The 23,476-nt window shown below is 45.3% G+C and overlaps 1 protein-coding gene and 1 long non-coding RNA gene across 3 annotated transcripts in view; one reads left to right on the forward strand and one right to left on the reverse strand.

The window, feature by feature from the left end:
* Window positions 1–23,476, reverse strand: part of FOXN3 (forkhead box N3) — a 193,886-nt gene that overhangs the window by 161,722 nt on the left and 8,688 nt on the right. Inside the window, exon 1 of one of the 2 annotated variants that reach the window (XM_083616368.1) lies at window positions 4,297–5,107. The exons of the other annotated variant lie outside the window; for it this stretch is intronic. The gene's annotated coding sequence lies outside the window, so the exon portion shown is untranslated. Of the gene's footprint in view, window positions 1–4,296; window positions 5,108–23,476 lie in introns of those variants that run through there. 2 annotated transcript variants of the gene reach the window in all.
* LOC310766543 lies at window positions 1,358–21,360 on the forward strand. Its single transcript, XR_014550237.1, has 3 exons — window positions 1,358–2,892; window positions 16,201–16,362; window positions 20,170–21,360. It is a non-coding gene; the product is annotated as an uncharacterized lncRNA (long non-coding RNA).

The raw sequence follows: 23,476 nt of genomic DNA on the forward strand, positions 1-23,476 counted from the left end.
CAGACGCTCAAAATGACGTCACATGCATGCTCAGAAGCGGCAAATTGCGACACGTGCGGACGTGGGTTGCGTTTGCTTCAGGATGCGAACAGGGCTCCAGAACGGATCCTGTTTGCATCCAGAGGTACCACTGTAAATAATTTTAAAACAACCAGTAGCTATTCAGAAACTTGATTTATACTATAAAAACCAAGTAACAAAATTAGAGACCAATATTAAAGGGCTGTTGGGAAAAACTGCAATTGTCATGGTCTGGCTGGATGCACTATTGAGAGCCAGTGTGGTGTAGTGGTTAGAGGATTGGACTAGTACCATGAGAGGTCTGGAGGGTGACAACACGAGAACGGGCCTTTTCTGTGATGGCTCCCTTTTTGTGAGATGCTCTCCCCAGGGAGGTCTGGCAGGCGCCTCCATTATACACCTTTAGGCGCCAGGCGAAAATAATTCCTCTTCAACTAAGCATTTGGCTGATTGACATCTGATGCCCTTTTCAATGTGTCATTAGATGGGGGGGATTATTGGTTTGTTATTGTTGTTCTTATTTTTACCATGTATTTTGTGGGTTTTATGTTGTCATTTTATGTTGTGAACCACCTTGGGATCTGCAGATGAAGGCTGGTATACAAATTTAATGAATAGTAGTAGTAGTAGTAGTAGTACCTAGGATAAAGGTAAAGGTAAAGGGACCCCTGACCATTAGGTCCAGTCGTGGCCGACTCTGGGGTTGCGGCGCTCATCTCGCTTTATGGGCCGAGGGAGCCGGCGTACAGCTTCTGGGGTCATGTGGCCAGCATGACTAAGCCGCTTCTGGCGAACCAGAGCACCACACAGAAATGCCTTTTACCTTCCCGCCGGAGCGGTACCTATTTATCTACTTGCACTTTGACGTGCTTTCAAACTGCTGGGTTGGCAGGAGCAGGGACTGAGCAACGGGAGCTCACCCCGTCGCAGGGATTTGAACCGCCAACCTTCTGATCGGCAAGTCCTAGGCTCTGTGGTTTAACCCACAGCGCCACCTACGTCCCCAAGTACCTAGGATAGATAAAGGTAAAGGGACCCCTGACCATTAGGTCCAGTTGTGACCGACTCTGGGGTTGTGGCACTCATCTCGCTTTATTGGCCAAGGGAGCAGGCGTACAGCTTCCGGGTCATGTGGCCAGCATGACTAAGCCGCTTCTGGCGAACCAGAGCAGCGCACGGAAACACTGTTTACCTTCCTGCTGGAGCAGTACCTATTTATCTACTTGCAATTTGACGTGCTTTCAAACTGCTAGGTTGGCAGGAGCAGGGACCGAGCAACAGGAGCTCACCCCGTCGCAGGGATTCGAACCGCCGACCTTCTAATCGGCAAGTCCTGGGCTCTGTGATTTAACCCACAGCACCACCTACGTCCCCTAGTACCTAGGGTACTAGGCTTCAAATCCCTACTCAGCCATTAAGCCTCACAGAGTGATCTTGAGCCAGCCACTGCCTCTCTGTCTAACCTACCTCGTAGGGTTGTTGTTGAGGAGGACAACCACGTACGCCACCTTGCACTCTTTGGAGAAACGCAATCAATCCATTTATCCTACTGCTGGGTCTGGCAGTGATGCTTCTGAATATCAGCTGCTGGAAACTGCAGCTCAGGCCCCGCTCACAGGTTTCCCACAGGAACCCGATAGACTAGATGGGCCCCTGGCCTCACCCAGCAGGCTCTGTTTATGTTGTTATATTAATCTAGTTATTTGCATGCTTCCTGGTGTACAAAATAATTCTTGGATCAAGTGATGATCGGAGATGAAACATCTAAACAGATATGCTCATTAAGCTCGCCCCTCTTCACACTCTTCCACATGCAAACAATCCAACAGCAAACTTCGAAGCAAATTATTTTTCACTCCTAGACTAAAACAGCTGTCTGAGGTTTGAGGTTGAAAGCTTGCTAAAAGATACAGGAACAGAAGTATTAACAATAACACACGTAGGTTAAGAGGGGAAGTTTTGAATAAGTTGTAAAAGTATGTTTAATTACTGTTGAAAATGATATGTTAAAAAAAACTAATAAAAAATCATATTTTAAAAGGGGGGGGGGAGTTTTTTACATCACTTCCTCTCCACGCCAGGAAAAGCTTCCCTTGCTAAACTTTTGCATGCAGCAGGGAAGAGTTAGCAAAAAGAAAAATGGCAACCTCACTCCGGTTACTTCTTCTTCGCTACCATATTTGCGTCACAGAGAGTAAAACGATCTCTCTTGACAAGCAAGGCCTACAACAAAACGTTGCAGTTCTGGAGCGTTCTCGTTCAGGTTTCCAAGCCTCTTAGCTATGCCTTTTTCAGGAGACTTCACCCCACTCCTTGGAACAGCTCATTCGCTAGAGCATAAAACTCTTATTCTCAGGCTTATGGGTTCTAGCCCACATTTGTGTGAAGATTTCTGCATTGCAGGGGGTTGGACTAGATGACCCTTGGGGTCATTCCAACTCTACAATTCCATGATACTCCTCCTTTGTTTTTGGTTTCTCCCCACATCCAAACAGTATTGCGTGGCCTCTGGGCATCCTCAGTCCTAGATGGGCTGCTTTGGAGTCTCCTCATAAAAACATCAGGATTCTCCAGAACTGCTGGTTGCATGAAAATGACGGATAACTCAGAAGGAGGACACCAGAGTCTACAATAAGAGGACCCAGGAGCCATATAATGCAAGCACCAGCTCTCCGCTGAAGAAACGCCCGAAGACCAGCGCTGGGCAACAGAATGGGGGGTTTGAATAGGACACAAAAGAAAACCCCACGCTGAAAAGAGGCGGCCTAGCCTGCTACAAGCAAGCCAACTGCCAAACTGTCATTTTGCCATGCGGCTGAACAGAAGGGCCCATGTAACGACAACCACCAAACTCATTTAAACTCTGAAAAGGTGACTAATGAGCTCATTCATGCTGCCTATAAATTATTCACCACAACACTGACCCCACTCCAGACAAACAGCAAAGTAAACTTTAAACACAGAAATCTAGCGCTCTCCCGATGAGCCAGAGTTAACGCCTGCAAAGAGTCTTACAATAACAACAGATAGCCCGGCTCGCTTCTGCTCTTTTGTCCGGAGTCATTCTTATGTTTACACTAAAAAAAAAAAACTTTAATCAAGTTAAGGCAGACACAGCTGTTGCACATTTATTTCTCGGCTGCAGAAAGCAGGCCTTTCTCACACACGCACCCTGCTCGTCCCCCTTCTCCCTATTAGTTATTACAGGCAATCGCAAAGCACTATAAATAGCTTTAAATTATATTCTCCAGAAATTGAAGGCTGACCTTAAAACGAAACCCAGCTCTACGGATGCAAGAAGACCGATACACACGTGATGAATGAGAAGCACTGCGACCAAAAGGAATAGACTTACAGCGACAGTCACTTTCAATTATTTCAGCTCTTGATTACTCTTTTTTTACATTTGCTTCTGCTCTGAGGAAACAAGAGTTATACTAAAATGCCACCCAGGCTGGCACGGTTTGCGTGATGACTTGCACAATCCAGGGCATAGCAATAAAAAATTAAATCATATTTTAATTTATTTTGAAAAACAAATCCTGCATTCTTTTTTCCCTGTGGCCCAGATAATAAATGTAGCAACAGCCTTTCCTGTCCCTTCCGCCTCCGAGGCCTTTATATTAATAAGAGCAATTTTCATCCACTTGTTTAACTCAAAGGCAGTGTTTGTGCAGTTAGCATCCTGAAACGTAGTAGTCGATGTTAGAGTACTTGCTGTAGACGTAAGCCATTTGCTTAAATGGGACTTTGCCCAACTTTGCACATCGGTTTCCAAGCCCCTTTTGCTAGTTCAGGCAAGCTGCTCACACAGTTTTAGAAATTGCAGTTAAACCTTGGGCAAGTCAGCCTTGGACGGAGTGTGCAAAAGCTAAAAATGAAACTAACTGAAGGCCAAATTCCGCCCTCCAATAAGTCAGCGCCTCTCCCCTCCGTGAAGCCAATGGGACTTGCATACAGACTGAATGTCAGATGATACTCGGAGAATAAGAAATAACTAGGCAAAAGCAAAAGAGGCAGTCTCTGGAGCAAGTTTTAGAAGTACTGCAGGAATATCCAGCTTGCAAGAGGTTTTACGCAACACACATAAACTAACGTGTAAGCATGCAGAGGGAAGCAGAGAAGTTTAACATTTGCACTTCATAAAGGTCCACACACACAACTAACACCCTGATTCAGCCATTATTGGAGGGGGGGGGGAATAGTTGCGCTGCTTGTTCCTTTTAGGCACATTGCTGCATTACTCTTTAAATTTTAAAAGGCACGATCACCTACCAGGAACTGCCACACTGAGCTTGTAATATGGCTCTTTCCATCCACTTCTTGGACTGGAGCATAAAATAACACTTCGGAATTCCCATTGTCCCCATTTGTAGAAAGGGAGAAAAGCAGCTGAGTTTGAAAGAGAGTGAATGAGAGAGAATCAAGACAACAGTAACAAAGTATTTTGCAATCTTTGTGTACCAGCACAAGTCTTAACTTCTCTGAAGCCCTATGCCTGACAAGATTCTTGTATCTCCCATCTAGCTGAAGGGTGTTGGCAAAATCCTGCTTTGAAACTGTTGTCACATGCCCTCATTCAACAACCTGTCTGACCAGCAGAGTTCAGCTCCTAGTTCATTTGGTGGCAAATGGAGAAGCTTTAAGTTTCCACAGCAGCCGTGTGATTTAAAAACAAGCGCGTGCGCGCACACACACACACAAAGCCAGGACAACAGAGTTTTAAAAAGCAACCTCTGTGGAACTTGAGTTGTGAAAGGAAATACACTTCATAAAGAACTGAAAGGCTGATAAAATTGTGATATACAACAGGGTCCTAAGAGCTATAAAAACGAAAGAACAAATTCAAGTTAAATAGACGCCGCAATCCTGTATATGCCCATTTGGAAATAAGTGCCATTTTACAAAGTGGAAATTGCTTCTCATAGTCAGTAGGCATATCTAGGGTTGCACTGCATACCTTAAAAAAAGATCATTCACTACAGAAAAACACTACTTTTCCAGTCTCTCCTTCTGATGATCGGGCTGTCAACTTTTAATTGCTCCTGCTCCTGTGCCTTCAACACCACTGAATTAAAGGCAAATCTTTCCCCATTACAGTGGTACCTCGGGTTAAGTGCTTAATTTGTTCTGCAGGTCCATTCTTAACCTGAAACTGTTCTTAACCTGAAGCACCACTTTAGCTAATGGGGCCTCCCGTTGCCGCCGCGCCGCCGGAGCACGATTTCTGTTCTCATCCTGAAGCAAAGTTCTTAACCCGAGGTACTATTTCTGGGTTAGTGGAGTCTGTAACCTGAAGCGTATGTAACCTGAAGCATATGTAACCCGAGGTACCACTGTACTTTGGTTGGAAAGAGGTGTTCCTGTCCCGCTTTTACCAAGTTGAAGGTAGTTTGAGAGGCACAAATCACTCTTTGGGATGTATAAATTCTTCCCACTTCTGGTATGCAGGTTTTGAATGACTTCAAAAACCCAAAGAACATGTTTGACCAAAGCCGACAACGGGACAAAAGAAATGTATCCCTACAAAGGACCTCTGAATTGACTTTCAGCTCTCTTAAACATCACCGCCTGCCTCCAGACTTCAGTTCTACTCCGGGGAAAGTTTCAGCTTCTTAACTTCTGCATGTCAGGCTACTAAATCTCAAATGTTCCTGCAAATATTTATACTAAGGCATAAACCTCAACTTTTCAAGATAGCAACATTAATTATCTCAGTGTCAAGTCTCTGGAATTGCCATCCACAAAACATTTTGCATTGCCACAAGTTGAATCTGGGAAGGGTGCCATTCGTCAAACCAATCTCCATCACAACAACACAGCAGGAATCCAAAACTGACGTTTAATATGTTCCCTAGCTAGGGTTGCCAGCCTTTTTGTCTGGCGCGATTCCTGCAAGAGCCCTACTGAACCAGACTAAAGGCCTGTTACCTCTAGCATCCTCTTCTCACAGTGGCATCGTACTTTGAAGGCATGCTTAACAGCACCAAATTAAGTAGATGAGCATGTAGTTTGGGGGGAAGTGTCTCTGGCCAAGCTTTTGCTTGCTGTGGGGTTATTAAAGGTGCAAGGGTTATGCCACAAAAGCAGCTGGGAACCCGGTAAAGGACAGAAATGCAGTACCAAGTAGATAACCCAGGTTAAATGTGAATGTATAACATCAGCACTTACTACTGTACTATAAGCAGGCTAATCCATATACAGTGGTACCTCAGGTTAAGTACTTAATTCGTTCCGGAGGTCCGTTCTTAACCTGAAACTGTTCTTAACCTGAAGCACCACTTTAGCTAATGGGGCCTCCTGCTGCTGATGCGCTGCCAGAGCCCGATTTCTGTTCTTATCCTGAAGCAAAGTTCTTAACCTGAAGCACTATTTCTGGGTTAGTGGAGTGTGTAACCTGAAGCGTATGTAACCTGAAGTGTATGTAACCCGAGGTACCACTGTACCTTGTGGGTCTGATTAAAGATGTAGGGCCCAGACCCAGCATTCAACTTTACAGGTGATATTTTATATGCATAAGTGGAAATTTAGTTCAGAAGGAATGCTTCCCTGTAAAGGTAAACGTAAATAAAGTTTCCAAGGGGAGGGGCAGAGGTAGGAGATCTGGGGCCCAGTCCCAAATAGCCAGGGCTTAGGCCTCTCAAACTGTTAAGGACTCAACTGACCCAATTCCATTAGTTACTCATCAGTTTCCAGGCTCATGTAACCACCACATGTCCACAAGCTATTACAGTAGCACCTCAGCTTACGTTACCCTCGGGTAAAGTAAACTTCAGGTTGCAAAAGCGGCAACCCCAGAAGTGTTTCACCGCACGCGCATGCGGAGAAGTGTTCTACCGTGCATGTGCAGAAGCGGTCCCTCCGGTTGCGGAAACCTCAGGATCCAACTGGAGCTCTACTGGTTGAGAGCGATGATAGACAGGCAGCAGGCTTCCTCAGCCTAGTGCCTTCCATGTATTGTTGGACTACAGTTCCCACCTGGCCAGCCAGCATCATGAAAAGGAAAGCTGATGAAGAGTAATTAAATGCGCATTTGTGTGGCTTCTGGTGGTTCTCTGATGGTTCTTTCTCGACATACCACAGTTACACTTTTGGTTTCTCTCTTTGCAGATATGAAGGCACACAGAGCAACTGTTTTTAAATAATGACCTGACTATGGAACAATTTGCATATCAGAAGAGATGACAAACATTGTATTCTTTAGTATGGGCATGAAAGCACAAAAGGCAATAAAACAGATGTATAAAATCATGATTACTCTAGGGAAAATCAATAGGGATCTTGACTATGCCTTTTGTCGTTAATCATTAATGGCGGTCCTTTGATGCAATTGAGAGACAACAAGTTTAAAGCAAACAGAAGGATTTTAGTTTATTAAGGATATATTTCTTCCGCAAAAGGATGAACATCCAGTGAACAGTTGAAGCATGAAAGGATCGGGGGAATTTCAATATTTTGCAGTGGAAACAAGAAATGACCACCCCCAATTTGCTTATATCAATCCATTTAATTGTATGCACCCTAAAAGTAGCTTCTTGCCTTGCACTGAGGACAAATTGAGAAATCATAGAAGCAAACAAACAGCCAACCAGGGGGCAACACCATTGCTCTAGGGTGCCATGGAGACTAATTGCGCAAGTAGATTGCAAGGGAAGACTCCAACAAATCTGAATAACTCATTCATGAAACTGACTAGCCCTGTTCAGTTGCTATTCACTGTTCTAAACCACAGGAAGAGCCTATGCACAAAATAGGCTTCCCCAATACAACATCTCAATCAATCATTGAAATGGTCAGGTGGGGAAAGTCCTGCAAGCAGGGAGCATGTATTCTAGGACTCACAGCCAAGATGGTTCCCAGTGCAAAGTGGGGGGGGGCAGGAGGGGACGCAAAGGTAGGGACAGAGCCGTTGGGAAAATAACAACTGAGTGGAGTGTTGCCGTCTTTCTCCATTCTCTGCATGTGCTTCACACTTACAAACCTATCCCTGCAGAGTACCCATTACTGCAATTACAGTAATAGAATTTACAGACTGCGATTGACCCATAGGATGTTGTTGGTGTTGTTTTTCTGCAGGAATAAAAATATACACACACAGAAGCACTCCCAGCTTAGCTCTCATACACAGCCATCCCCATAAGCTCACAGGCATCGCCACTCTCACAGAAATCCCCAAAGAAGCAGAGATAGCTCTTCAAGCCACACAAATGCATTCATATAGTATATAAAGAGGAGCTCGTCCACCTTCCCTGGCGGGAACATCCTGCTATGTTAATGCCTCCAAGACAAGACAGAAGGATTGGAGTACTTGCTATTAAAAGAGAATATAGACATGAGAACGTAAGAAAAGCCTGTTGGATCAGGCCAAAGGCCCACCTAGGCCAACAACCTGTTTTCACAGTGGCCTGCCAGATGTCCATGTTGTTGTTGTTGTTGTTGTTGTTGTTGTTGTTGTTTAGTCATTTAGTCGTGTCCGACTCTTCGTGACCCCATGGAACAGAGCACGCCAGGCACTCCTGTCCTCCACTGCCTCCCGCAGTTTGGTCAAACTCATGCTGGTAGCTTCGAGAACACTGTCCAACCATCTCGTCCTCTGTCGTCCCCTTCTCCTTGGGCCCTCCATCTTTCCCAACATTAGGGTCTTTTCCAGAGAGTCTTCTCTTCTCATGAGGTGGCCAAAGTACTGGAGCCTCAGCTTCAGGATCTGTCCTTCCAGTGAGCACTCAGGGCTGATTTCCTTCAGAATGGAGAGGTTTGATCTTCTTGCAGTCCATGGGACTCTCAAGAGTCTCCTCCAGCACCATAATTCAAAAGCATCAATTCTTCTGCGATCAGCCTTCTTTATGGTCCAGCTCTCACTTCCATACATCACTACTGGGAAAACCATAGCTTTAACTATACGGACCTTTGTTGGCAAGGTGATGTCTCTACTTTTTAAAGATGTTCATAGCCTAAAAGCAGGACCTGAGTGCCACAAGTGATGCCAACACAGTGAGCACTATCAGAAAAATTGAGAAACAATGAAAATCCCGTGAGTTATGGCCATCTTTGGGTATGAAATGTATTCAAGAGGACAGAGAAAGGCAGGTGGGTATTCATGCGGCTTCAGAATTGAACCCTAGTGAGTAAAGCTGAACCAGTAAATGTAAAGAGAGCTCTGCTGGATCAGGCCAGAGGCCCACCTAGTCCAGCAACATCCTGTTTTGATAGTGGCCAACCAGCTGCCCATGGGAAGCTTGCCAGCAGGACCTGAGTGTAACAGCTGCCTCCTTAACTAGCAATTGGTATTCAGAGGCCGAAAGCCAAGGAATATTCTCACTACAATGAAAAGGAGAAAGTGTAGTAAGGACACCCCTCTTTATAATGATCAGAGATGGGACCAGACCCTGCTCAAAAACTTTCCAGGGGGAAAACTTTAGCCAGAAGCAATTTGCTTTTGTTTTCCATTGCCGTGCAAGTCATAGACACATTTCACATAAGCATCTTTTCCCAAACCAGTAAGAATGTTACGGTTTCACAGCCGGCTGTGCTGCCTGAAATGGCCTTCTCAGCCTCTTATCACAAACGATGTTATTCCCATCCTTATCATCAACCCAGGTGCCAAAGACTCAGGCACAGTGTCACTTTGCTTCAGAAGAAACTACAAGCGGCTTGCACAGAGCCAGACGTTTCCATTGCTGTTGCCAATTTTAGTGGCTGCTCTGCTGTTTGGTGAACCCAAGGGCTGTGTTTCCCAAACTTGGGTCTCTAGCTGTTTTGGGGCTACAATTCCCATCATCCCTGACCACTGGGAGTTGTAATAAAAAAACAGCTGGAGGCCCAAGTTTGGGAAACAGCCCTACAGGGTCAGCACATGAGTATTACTGACTTCAGGTCTTGGCTGTGGCCTTTCTGAGGCAGTTCATTGAGAAACCAAGCATGCTAAGACTGCAATTGAACCCCCTTTTGAGCCAGCTAGGGTGGAGGCATTGGACTGAATAGGGCTGTCCTTCCACCCAGTCCACCCTGTGAAGAAATGCCAGTCTCACCCCCCAGGCATGGAGCTCCCCCTCCCACCTAACAAACATGTCATGCTGCCAACAGAATCCTTGCCAGCCCCCAGAACACCTGAGCGTTCCACCTGGGCAGGGTTTGGACTGCAGTGTAAACTAGATGAATTTCGGGTCAGACACAGCAGAGCTCTTCTTACATTATTCTTAAACTTCTGTTTGTTGTGAGAACAGCAATATAAGGGAGATACGTATATAAATATTCAACAGCAGGCAATAGGATACCCTCCAAGATGCATCCATCAACCCATTCCTGAGTGTTTGGAGAGACTGAGTTTCTCTTTCACACTTTGTAAGTTCTCGTTCTCTTCAAGAAACACTAGTTGAAGAGCATAAGGGGAGCTCTGTTGGGTCAGACCAAAGGCCTAATCTAGACCACTGCTCTCATAGTGGCCCACCAGATGGCTAAGGGAAGCCCATAATTAGGACATGAGCACAACAGTATTTGCCCACTCAAGACCCCCCAGAAACTGGTAGATATTGTCTCAGTTACTGGACATAGTACACAGTCGCCATGAACAGCTGCCATTTTAAATACCACAAGCACACCTGCCGCCATCAAAGGTAACATGATTGTAGCTTTATCTGGAGTGAGGTTCAGGGCCGTCTTAAGCATATCCAGCGCTGTGGTGCAAAGCTTCCTCCGGTGCCCCCCCCCCGTTTCCCTGAGTTTTTTAGGGAGGACGGCGTTGCTGGCGGGGCTGGAGGAGGCGGGCAGCGGCTGGAGGGCGGCTCCTCCGGTGGGGAAGAGGTGGAGACTGGACGCAGCACCTCCCAGCTCAGCTTTGTGACGTGGTGGCCACGGCAGATGGAGGCTCCGGGCGTGGCGCTGCTTCGGCGCGGCATGGCAGAGGCGGGCGAGGGAGAAGAGGAGTTTGGATTTGATATCCTGCTTTATCACTCCCCTTCAGGAGTCTCAAAGCGGCTAACATTCTCCTTTCCCTTCCTCCCCCACAACAAACACTCTGTGAGGTGAGTGGGGCTGAGAGGCTTCAAAGAAGTGTGACTGGCCCAAGGTCACCCAGCAGCTGCATGTGGAGGAGCGGAGACACGAACCCGGTTCCCCAGATTACAAGTCCACCGCTCTTAACCACTACACCACACTGGAGGGGAGCTGATGCCAGGAGGCACCGCGTCCAGCTTCCGCCTCTTCCCATGCGCCCTCCAGAACTTGGCGCCCTGGCGTCCCGCGCCACTAGCCTCTATGGGTAAGACACCCCTGGTGAGGTTCCATCTTTTGACTGCTGTCCATATTTCACAACAGTTTATACAGTCCCAATTTTGTCGCGCGAAGTAGGAAAACAATTCTACACGTGGAATTTTTCAGATGGAAACTCCAAATGAGGTAGAACCTAGAATTCCTCTCAAGTGCATTAGCTAAGTGGCAAGTCTAATCTTCATCCTTTGAAAAGGCAAGAGTTCAGGGAGGAAGATTACATTTTATAGGTCTCTTGTAAAAGGCACACAGTTTTGGTTCCATTATTATTATTACATCTCTTCCGCACCACCCCCCCCCGTGCACCCCCTGCCGCCGCTTTTGCCCCCCGGCTTTCTTGCTCTGCTTCTGAAGAGAAATGCTCACTTCCTATTAAAATGCTGCTTAATATTATTCAAGCTTAAATGGGTCGTATTTAAGGAGAATAAAGCTGCAGAGGAACTTGGTTCAGACCAAGGAACCAGCAACTGCCAGGGGTGCCTAGTCACACACCTTGCCTAATGTGACTTTTATGTATTATGCAGGTACCATGTGTGTGTGTGTGTGTGTGTGTGTGTGTTGAGGAACTGCCCCAATCCAGCAAGGGAGCTCCATGCATGTGTAATGACTGAAGCAGCGTAATGTAATACTTGGTTGAAATAACAGAGTATTAGAGACCTGCAATCTAAACCAGCAACATAAGTCTCTAGAATAAATCTGGTCCTGACAACACAGTCACAAGCCAAGCCAATGGAACTTTAGCTGACCTCAACGAACATGGAATAGCACCACCTAGTGGTTGGAGGTGTTGCTTATGTAATCATTACAGTATCTACTGTACATTGCGAACTTTATGAGTGTGCCCACTGATATGGGTGGGGGTTTGGACCCTCATCTCGGGCCAACTGTCCCTTGCATTACCTTTAAGCAGAGCTTTATTCGGACCAGTTAGATCTTTCTGGCTTGGTATCCTCAGACTGGCCACAATTTCCCCCAGAGAGTGTTCTGAGAGTATATTTTGCTGCACAATCTGACCTCTTCATGTCAGTCAAGCATGATAATAAGTCCTAATGTCACCTTTGACTAGACATACTGACCGAATGCATGGACAGGGCAGAAGATCAGGCAGCTGGCTTGCCTACAATCTCCACAGAACCGGCTGAAGGCGAAAAGGGCTATACACACGCACACTAGAGTTCCTAATCAAATGTGCAACCCCAGTAACAGGGTCAGTCCAGTAATGCACCACAGTACTCAGGCAGAGGATTGCACCTCTATTTTCTGTCCATGGGCAACATGGCTGACCAGTGGTTGCTCACCAGCTGCTTAACTGTGACAGTGGCTCTACCTGCCACTACCATGGGCTGTGTCCCACCCATCACCCATCCAGCTGTGGATATATACAGTCGTACCTTGGATCCTGACCACCTTGCGAGTCGAACGTTTTGACTCCCGAACACCGAAAACCAGGAAGTGAGTGTTCCAGTTTGCAAACTTACTTTGGAACCCAAATGTCCAACGCGGCTTCTGCAGCTTCTGATTGGCTGCAGAAGCTGCTCCCTGCAGCCAATCAGAAGCCGTGCCTTAGTTTCCGAACGAAATCAAATGGACTTCTGGAACGGATTCCATTCAATTCTGAGGTATGACTGTATCACAAATCAGTTCTGATCTCAAATCTATAAAATATCTCCCTAGTACATGACCACCTTACAAGTATTTAAACATTTATTGTAGCATAGATGTAAATCCCTATGAAAAAAGACAAACATTATTTTGGTCATTTAAAAAAAAGTGATTTATTGAAAGCATGTTCACAACAGAAAAGGAACATTATGACAATAACAACAACATTTCCTCCCACCAAAGACTTACAAGTGTGAGACAGTTTTAATATACTCCACAACGCATTATTAAAATAAACGTCTTCTTTTTCTAAAGTGATTTTGTACTTCTCGGTACTTAGACCTCTCTTATTTTATCAGCTTTGTAACTTGGAAAGGGAGCAAAGCTTTTTTTATTCTTCTTCTTAGGTTTTCATGTAACATTTGCCCGCTTTCACATGGCTGCCGTGCCCCAACTTCTGCATGACTACCCTATGGAAACTGCAAGGGCCCTGAGCAATCTCCCTTTCCAGGGTTGTATGTAACCACTGTCTCTATAATTTTCAGCATCCTGAAAAGGGTAGACTACCACCTTAAACAAAATAAATCAGAACAATATGAAAAGCTAAACTTTCATTCAAAATTTTCCTCCCATTTTTTTCCTGGTGACTATTAATGCATCTTATCAGTGGCGTAGCGTGGGGGGTGCAGGGGGGGGGCCGGCCGCACCAGGCGCAACATCTGGGGGTTAGGGTTAGGGGGCACAAATCCACGGGTTAGGGGGCGCAAATCCACGGGTTAGGGGGCGCAAATTACTTGCCTTGCCCCGGGTGCTGACAACCCACGCTATGCCACTGCATCTTATAATGATGATTCCCTTGAGAGGAAAAACAAACAAAGCTGCAGTCTTGCTACTGGAAGATGGGAGTTAATTTGACACAGTTGCCATGGCTAAATAAAGCCGGACTACTGGATGATGTCAAAAGAATCTACAATGTGTTGCCACAGCAGATTCAAAATGGGCTCCCATAAGAATATTGTTTGCGCCCATTAAAGGCCACTTTTCACACACAAACACACTTTAGTAAATAGCACAGGCCTTGAGTTTCTAAGAGCTGAGCATTTTCAATTTTCAATGGTAACTAAGGGCTTGGGGCACTGTGTACTTTGCAGAATAAGGCCTAAGCACACGACTTCAATTAAGGCATGGATAATGTATCTCCTGATGCATTTTGTTAACAAGTGCAGATTAACTTCAATTATTCATGGTAATGCTTCACACAGAACTAGTTAATGTGGTTTAGGATATTCTGCAACGGTGATAAAAGTCTTACATCTAAAAAAACGAGAAGATTAATCATGAATGCTGCCTCCCATTTGTGGGGGGTGGTGGTGGTGGCCCCAGCTGACCCTATTTACTAAAAACAGTCTCTGCTTCTGATCGGTGTTTTGGGTCTCTCACTCCTCAGGATTTAGGCTTTAGCAGTCCCATGGAGGGGGGCAAGGGAAGATCCATCTTGTCTGCAATGTACATATGTGAGAATGCCTGCGCATGAACAGTGAAGCACCACCAGACAATGCACAGCCTGTTATTTCACAGGCTGCAGCTGCAGAGGTGTTAAGCAGGCAGTCCTATGTCCTCCTTTACATAGGAATGTCCTGCATTTGTTGGACTCTCCAAGGAGAGCCCTCCATTTTAAGGCAGGCTGTCTGGTTCAAGTCAAATTTCTGAAGGAAGACCAGCGACCCTGAAGTGGCCCACCAACAGCACTCACAAAACAAGGTGAGCAGGTACACAGGTTGGCTCGCTATGGTGAGTTGTTTTGCCCTTCTATTTAAATGACAGTACTTCTTTCTAAGTGTGCATCTTTCTTCTTCTTCTTCTTCTTCTTCTTCTGCTTCTTCTTCTTCTTCTTCTTCTTCTTCTTCTTCTTCTTCTTCGGCGATCACTCGTAGCCGAGTGAGATTGTTTTCCATAAACACGGTTTGAACAATGAGTCCGTAAGTGACTGTGGAGGCCAGTTCTGGATCCTCACATCCTTCCACAGAATCCATTCTAAATATCTTCACAGAAGCTTACGAAAAGCTTGGCTTATCACTCAACATCCCAAAAACTGAAGTGCTGCACTGACAAGTACAAAATAACCCCTCTGCAGCGCCACAAATCCAACTCAGTGGTGTAACGTTGGAAAATGTTGATCACTTCTCATACCTGGGCAGTGATCTTTCTCATACCTGGGCAGTGAAATCCAGCATCACCTGTGCATCTATATCCATAACTCAGCATATGTAAATTTTATGCAATTTTATGGCTTCTTCTTTTTTTTAGCATTGCCACCCTATGGCTAATATATTGTAGGATGTTTATCTTTTTTTAGTATATCTTTAACTACATCTCTGCTAAATGTTTTTGATTCCTTCTTTTTATTACTAGAAATTGGGGAGGGGGCATTTGGGAGGTGTGGGGAGGGTATTTGGACAAGCAACAGCAGCAGAGCTTTTCCTTTTCTTTTTGGAAACATAGTCTGACTGCTGTCACAAGCAATCTTGTGGCCCTTCTTAATAGCCCAACCAATCCAATGTTCTCACGTCGTGCCTCGTACAATTCTATGATTCCAACCATAGATCCATCTGGTGTGGGAAATGTTTTGGCTTTCATATTAGCTTGTTTTCGTGTGTGGTTGTGTGTAACCTACAGCCAACAATCCACACAGTCTTCTCGTAGTCAAAATAAGGTGCAGCACCCCACCCTCCTCAATTCCTTTATCACTCCATCAGTGAATGAAAAAGATTGTAATCATGATCAATGTAGGGCAGGGGGAAAAATCATAGCAATTCTGCAATTGTTTCCCTTCTTATTCCTGCATGGTAATCTTGTTGCGTAAAGCGAGAGCTTTCGTGAAATCCCCGTGCCTTGACTAACACTTGATATTGTCAAACAAGCATATTTTGTTCCTTCTTAGTGCACTTTAGGACGGCCGTGTATTTTTTGTTGAATCATGCAACCAGTTTGCACAGATTTTTGATGAATGAGTGAGTAGCACATCCGTAGGCGCTGACATCTCACTCAAAACTGTCATGAGCTATAAACATACAGAAAAGATACTTTAACCTCACTGGACAGTTGCACATAAACACAGCGATGTTCTGGTGCTGTGCCAAATCTATAACTGTAACTTGTTCGGGGAACGTGAAATGAAGTTTTAGCATTTATCTGGAACCAATTCTAGTGTTCTCAGATCTATATTATAAAAAAAACTCCATCACCAACCCTTTCCCTTAATGAAAACAAAGAATAACATTCACTCCAGCTTTGCCTTTTCCATTTTGCAAGCTTGGATATCACTGAGCATGTTTAATCGTATCAGTCCTGTACAGCAACAATCTGAAAAGGTCAAAACAAAATGGGAAGAGCCAACACTATCCTTGGTCCAAATCGCTCATCGTAAGTCCTGTTGCACCAAAGACAGATCTGGCCTGAAAGCTTTCCATTAAGGTAAGTGGAAAAAGAAGTGTACTTGTTGTCTTAACTTTACTTTTCAATTGATCGGTTCTGCTCTGCGTGCTTGACTGCAATCAATGGGAATTTATCTATTAGCACAAGTTAGAGCAGGAAAGAGCTAAACAACATAACCAGAAAGTTCAGATATTACATATCTTCTGAAGTAAGAAAAATAAAAGCTTATGTTCATATCTGTTTCAAGTAGCTATCAAATATAGCCAATGTGGTGACCTACATATAGGTTGCTGGATTACAGCTCCTATAATCTCTGACAACTGGCTATCTAGCTAGATGGGAGTTGTAGTCTGACAGCATCTAGAGAGCTGGCTATCTCCGTTTTGAAGGACTTGGAATAAGGAGCAGCAAGACTTGGGCTCCCTCCTCCTCATAGTTGAAAAGGTCCACTTTTAGATGGTATGGGAAGAAAGGCAGTTTTGTACAAATTACCAACCCTAGATTAAGACTCAGCAATTTGATCTTCCTGCCATCAAAGTGTTTGATTTCACAACTCATTAAGCAATGTCTGTTCACCAAAGAAAGAAAAGTATGCTCTGAAAACGGAAACAGTTCTCCCTTGCAACTTTCCCCAACAGTACATTGGGCAAAACATTGCAGATTCATTTACTGCTCACTAAAACTTCAGGCCCAGAACATCAGAGCCACACTCAGGGCTTTATGTGTCTCATTAGCAAGGCTTTTGTGGCAGCATCTTAGGACACTTTTGCAAGAGGTGGTTGAATGGCTCCCAGACACTAACACACAGAACAGGCGTACAATATAGTCCTCAGCTGGTAAAAAGAACAAGAAAAAGGGTTTGCAGGTTGTTCCACGTTGTCTGAATGGGCATTCAAATGCAATTCAATGTAGGGAAGTTTAAAGGGATGTGCATTGGATCAAAAAAGTCCTGACTTCACATATGTACTTACTGGTAGTGACTAACCAAGGCAAAAACTTTGAGGTTGTGGTGGATAGCTTGTTGAAGATGTGGAGCTGTGAAAAGGGCGAATTGCATATTAGGGACTATTACGAAAGGAACTGAAAACAAAATGGCAGCTGCTCATGATTTGGAGCTTAGGATCTCCATTCAGTCAGGACTCCCACATGGCTGTTTGAGGCACAGGAGCTCCACACAGGTTCTTTTCCAATGTTTATACAACAGCAAAGGCAAGGGTTGCAGGAGCCGGGTTGCCCCCAAGATTGGGGGAGGGGGCGGGCACTGGCATGTGTGGCACACATGTCACACATGTGCTACATGCCACAAATCTTCCAACACGGTGCAGGCCAAACCAGTGTGGTCTAGCGGAAGGCTGCGCCAGCCTGTGCAATGTTGGGAGATGCCGCTTAGGCCGGTTCAACCTTGTACCACAGCCTAGCTGCGCCACACTAAGCTAAGTGGTTCGACCTCCTCCACCCCCTCAATATTTGGGGGGCCGAGTCTCCTGCTAAAAAATACTGAGGGGGCTGATGACACCTCTGCCTGCTACAGTTGGCGTGCCTGCAAGGGCACAATCTCAGGGGCATGGCCAGGAGTGCAGCCATGAACCTGCCATGGGACAAGTAATGCGTGGATAGGGCTATTGTCATTCTAGCCCCACACTGGGATAGATGGTGTAAAGGTCTGATTCAGTGTTAGCCAGTTTCTCGATTTATACAGCCAGGTCAACGTTAGCTCTGGAATGGGCCCAGAAGCTCAGAAACGGAAGGAAACAGCACCATACCATGTTGCTGCTGTTAGCTGATGTGGGAAATAAACAAGTCAGTCGAATCTCAGACATGGATTCCCATTCCCAGTCCTGCTGGCCACGATGTTTCGCCTGATTGCATAGGTCAGGATTTGAACATGGGAAGGACCACAGCTCAGCAGCATGCAGCAAGCCCAAGGTTAATTCCCTGGCAGCATGCTTGGGAAAGATTCCCTGCCTGAAACCCTGGAGAGCTGCTGCCAGTCAGAGCAGACAGTAATAATAATAATAATAATAATAATAATAATTTTTATTTATACCCTGCCCTTCCCAGCCAAGACCGGGCTCAGGGCGGCTAACAACCAATAATAAAAACAAGTTGATTAAAATACAATTTAAAAGATTAAGATACAACATTAAAACATTAGGGTGCAATCTCTTCATAGGAGGAGAAAGGAAAAAGAAAGAGGGGGAGGGAATCAAACTGATTCTAAGCCAAAGGCCAGGTGGAACAACTCTGTCTTACAGGCCCTGCGGAAAGAAATCAAATCCCGCAGGGCCCTGGTCTCATGAGGCAGAGCGTTCCACCAGGCCGGAGCCAGTGTTGAGAAGGCCCTGGCTCTGGTTGAAGCTAATCTAACTTCCTTAGGGCCCGGGACCTCTAGAGTGTTGCTATATATGGACCTTAAGGTCATCTGTGGGGCATACCAGGAGAGGTGGTCCCGTAGGCACGAGGGTCCTAGGCCGTGAAGGGCTTTCAAGGTCAAAACCAGAACCTTAAATCTGACCCTGTACTCCACCGGGAGCCAATGCAGCTGGAAAAGCACCGGGTGAATATGCTCCCATGGCAGAGACCCCGTGAGGAGCCTCGCTGCAGCTAGATGGACCAATGAACTGGCTCAATATAAGGCAGCTTCCTGAGCGTCCATAGCAGGGCTCTGCCACTAAGCTATAGCTCATCCCTGGTAGTCTTATTGTTCTGTCCTTGGCTGATGGAATTCAAGTCACGTTTGCGGGCCTCCTTCTTGCAGAGAAGATGAGTCAGGCTAATCTCCTTCCCTCTCACTTTACAAGGGCCCTCAGCCGGGTGGCCCTAACATCATCCGTTGGCGAAATTTACTTTTGGATTTTCAAAAGTCCTTCACGACCACTAGGCTATCTGGGAGGCAGAGAGCAAGCCTAATGGATCAAGCTAATCTCGAGGAAGGTCTATTAAACTCGAATTTGTCAGGTTTCATTACTTTCAATACTTATCCTCAATGACAGTAATTTCCAAGATCATTTTATTATTCGCCATATAATGAGGCCGCGCTGCCTTCAACCCTGTTTCCCCAAAAACAAAGATTGCGTTTTGCTGAAGTTGTAAGTTGGCCTGGAATCCAAACAGCTGTCCCTCCGGCCCCCAACCCCTGCCCACTTCCAGGCTGGATATCTACCATGAAGTGATGGCAATGGGCAAACGGGGTACATGATGCTGGGGTCTCACTTAGCCAGGTTTCTGTTTGCCCCACTTGCTCCAGTGCCATGACTGGGGAGGGTGGTGTATCTAGGGCTGCAATGGAGGGTTCCTGGGTTTCAGAGTGATTCTGTGCCCCTAAAGAACCAGGTGCATAGCCTTGGGGTCATTTTGGACTCACGGCTGTCCATGGAGACACAGGTTAATTCTAAATTCAAGGCAGCTCCATCAGTCCCTACCTGCCTGTGCTCTATCTCACCAGCGTGGTACAAGCTCTGGTTATCTCCCACTTGGACTACTGCAATGCACTCTACGTGGGGCTACCTTTGAAGATGACTTGGAAACTACAACTGGCGGCAGCTGCCAGGACCATATAACACTGGCCTTATAGAACCATAAATGGCCTTGGCCCTGTATACCTGAAGGAGCATTTCTACCAGTATCATTCAGCCCGGACACGGAGGTCCAGCTGATGAGACTGGTGGTCCAACAACATCTGCAAGGCCACAAACACTTTGATTTTACCATGATAACCGCCAAGTGAGAGCAATTTGTTTCTCAGGAACTGATATTTGCACAGCCATTTCTTAGCTGATCCACAGCATAAAGGTGAAACACTGATTAGGGGTTGGGCAATAAACTTTAAGTCATCCTTTCCTACAGGTCCATGACAGAATTTTTATAGCTACTCATCAATGATGCAAAATGCAAGAGTGAGAAGGTCCAAGCAAAGGAAGAACTCCAGCCAAAGAGTAAGAACACCAGCAACCCTGTAGACGTATATGTTGTTATTACCGCGCGTTTTGATAAACTTGATAAACACCCCGAGTTATGGGTACTTTGATGCTATACTTTCATTATTCTTAATGTAATGCAGAATCTACTTTATCTCACTGGACTTGAAGAACTGGAACTTGTGCAAGTTTTTGCACTACAATCACATCCTTCTTGCACTGTGTTGACCACTTTTTCAAATATCCACAATGGCCATTACTTATCCACCACAGCCCCTGTTCAAAATCTTGCATCAGAAAGTGATGGGCACTCCTTTGGTGGATGTTTTCAAGCAGAGGTTGGATAGCCACCTATCAGGTATGCTGTAGTGGTGGCTAGGAGTTGGACTAGATGAAATTTGAGATACCTTCCAACTTCAGTATCTTTTCTCCTACTCTGACTAGCAAGTTGCAGAAACAATAAGGGCCAAGCGCTCCTCTTGACTTTGGTGATTCTATATTAAAGGGCCAAACTCTTTCAACCTATGTGGTTGAAAACACCTATCACACTTTTGAGTACTCTTTTTTTTCAATTAATATTTTATCATGTGATTGTTTGCCTTTGGCATTCACTCATGGGTCCTTTATTTGTACAAAAGAACTGTGACCTCACATTCGGAATATGAGTGACTTTTGCCTCCCTCCCACAGAGTCTGTATGCAGATGCGACCTGCTCTTTCTTTTGTTATTTGATCCTGCTGTAGTGCTGTTTTCTGCACAAACAGTACAATAGTGACACCTACTGACAGAAAAGAAGCATTAGCACTAGAGTTTCAATATACCAAACCAGGGGATAGGGAGAGGCACTCACATTTTCCATTCTCAAGAGGATGATCTGTATAAATAGGAATTGGAAAAACAAAAGGAGTCCTATGTGTTCATCTTGTTATAATTTCCATAAGAAATTTGCTTTGTATCCCTGCAACTAAGGTTAATTATTTATCATGAATCACCTTGAACCATTTCTGTATAGAGATGGAAGCTGTACCATTTATATTGTTGAATGTAGCTCTAGACAGATTGCACAAGTATCCACAGTAAATTAGTTTAAGAAACCAAACCAAAATAAAACATGCTACAAATATTTTGAAAAGAACCAAAAAAATTGAGTCTCATTTGTTATCAGACACTGAACAATCTGTTAAATTGGCTTTCAGACTTACTAAACATGGCATCAAATTTCAGTTTTGAATGTAGAAATTACACGAGCTTGATTTAGCCTCTCCTATCGTCCCTACAGAAAGGGACTCAAAAGAAGAAAACGCATAAATGCAATTTGCATATTCCAAGCCATTTGCTAAAGAAAACTGCAGCAGGGCCATAACTTTGTACATATAAATGCACATAAATTATTAGAATGTTTTCTCTTGGCTAGTTTATTTTGCTTCCAGAGCACAACTTAAATGCGCACTTAAATGCTGATACTGAGGGAGTTATTATTGAATGATTTTTATTAGCTGTGACCAGAAACTTCCATTCACAATGTGATTCCTTTAATTTGTTCTCTTTGTGCATTTGGAAACACACATGTACACACTGTTTATAACTCGTCAAGCAAGCCAAACAGCAAAGGACTGTTCATTCAATGGCATTGTCATGCCTTTGGCTCACTTGGCAGGACTAAGGCTTCACTCCTATAACCACTTACCCAGAGCTCCATCAAATTAAATGAGACTTAGGGCTCAAGTGTAAAAGACCCACACTTGTTGCTTGACTTGATTTATTTGTATGAAAAACTTAAAGAGTCTTAACTTCCAAGCAAAATCACAGACCAACAGCAACATGATATGTAGAACAGGGCTACCCAACTTTTTATACCAAGTAGGCCACAAGAGAACTTCAACATGGAACCCGTGGGCTGCATGTGTGGGGTGGGGAGCAAGGCCAAAATTTGACACACCCACCCAGCCCTTGTGCCGCCTTCCCAAAGCCAGGTAAGTGAGGGGCTGGGGGTTTGGGAAGGAGATACAAGGCTCTGGTAGGCTCCTAGAGCCCACCCACCTCTTTCCCAAAGCTGGGGAAGCCCTAACTTGGTTTTTGACGAGGTCCTCTAGGTGGGTAACATCATCTATAAAGCACAACAGATACACCAAGAGCCACGTGGTTGCAAAATGAAACCAGCAGCCCCACAAACGCAGGAGCCAGCTTCAGATGTTCCATCCAACAGAGCAGATGGTATCATTTGGCCCTGTGGCAGGGAGAAGTAAGTCAGGCTGCAGCAGGTCTTGATGTAGTCTTTGTCTCCCTCCAACACCCTCTTTTTCCTTCCTACAGGGCAGATGGTATCCATCTGGGGGGAAGGGACATCACTCAGCAGTAGACCATCAGCTTTGCATGCAAAAAGTCCCAGGTTCACGCCCTGGCATCTCCAAGTGGGTGTCAGGGACTGGACTGAGGAGGAATGGTGGGGACTGCCCCCCCAAACCTTCCCGAGAAGAAGAGGACAGTATAGATTTAAAACAGTGGTTTGCAGAAGGTCATAGTTCAGAGGCTGCCGGGGGGGGGGGGGGAGAAGATGGGAAATATTGGGAGAGCAGCAGCAGCCATGGGAAGAAGAAGAAGAAGCACTAAGGGAGAGGCAGTTGACAGACTCAATGTCTTTTGAAAGCATGCCAGACCCCCCCTCCCAGGACCCGGCGTGCATTGAGAGTAGTAAGACAGAAAGCTCAGAGGCAGAAAGCACAGATCAGCCGGCGCAGGGATGACGTAGAATAGGAGAGGGCTGGGACTTTACTTGGAGTGATGCCATTACTGAAATGGAGGGGCACTTTTCAAAACCTCTCTCTGTGAATATTGAATAAAGGGATTGGTAAGAACTCTTCTTGTTATTTGCTTCTTGGCTGCCCACCATGGGAGGGATAGGATTTCCTGAAGCCTGACACTAGGGCTGGGAGTGTCCCTCATCTGAAACTCTGGCAAGCTGTTGTCAGTCAATGTAGGCATACCCTCCAACATTTCTCCAATGAAAATAGGGACGTCCTATTCAATAACAATAGTAACAACAACAACACCCCACCCATCTGACTGGGTTGCCCCAGCCACCCTGGGTAGCTTCCAACATATATAAAAACAGGGCCTTTTTTCAGCCGGAACTCACTGGAAATGAATCCCAGCACCTCTCAAGTGGGCGCCATTGCCATTATAAGAGAACAAGGGAGGCGTTTATGGTGAGTTCTGGCACCTCTTTTTCTAGAAAA

This window comes from Podarcis filfolensis (genome assembly GCF_964270895.1).
Source record: "Podarcis filfolensis genome assembly, chromosome: 1".
NCBI lineage: Eukaryota > Metazoa > Chordata > Lepidosauria > Squamata > Lacertidae > Podarcis > Podarcis filfolensis.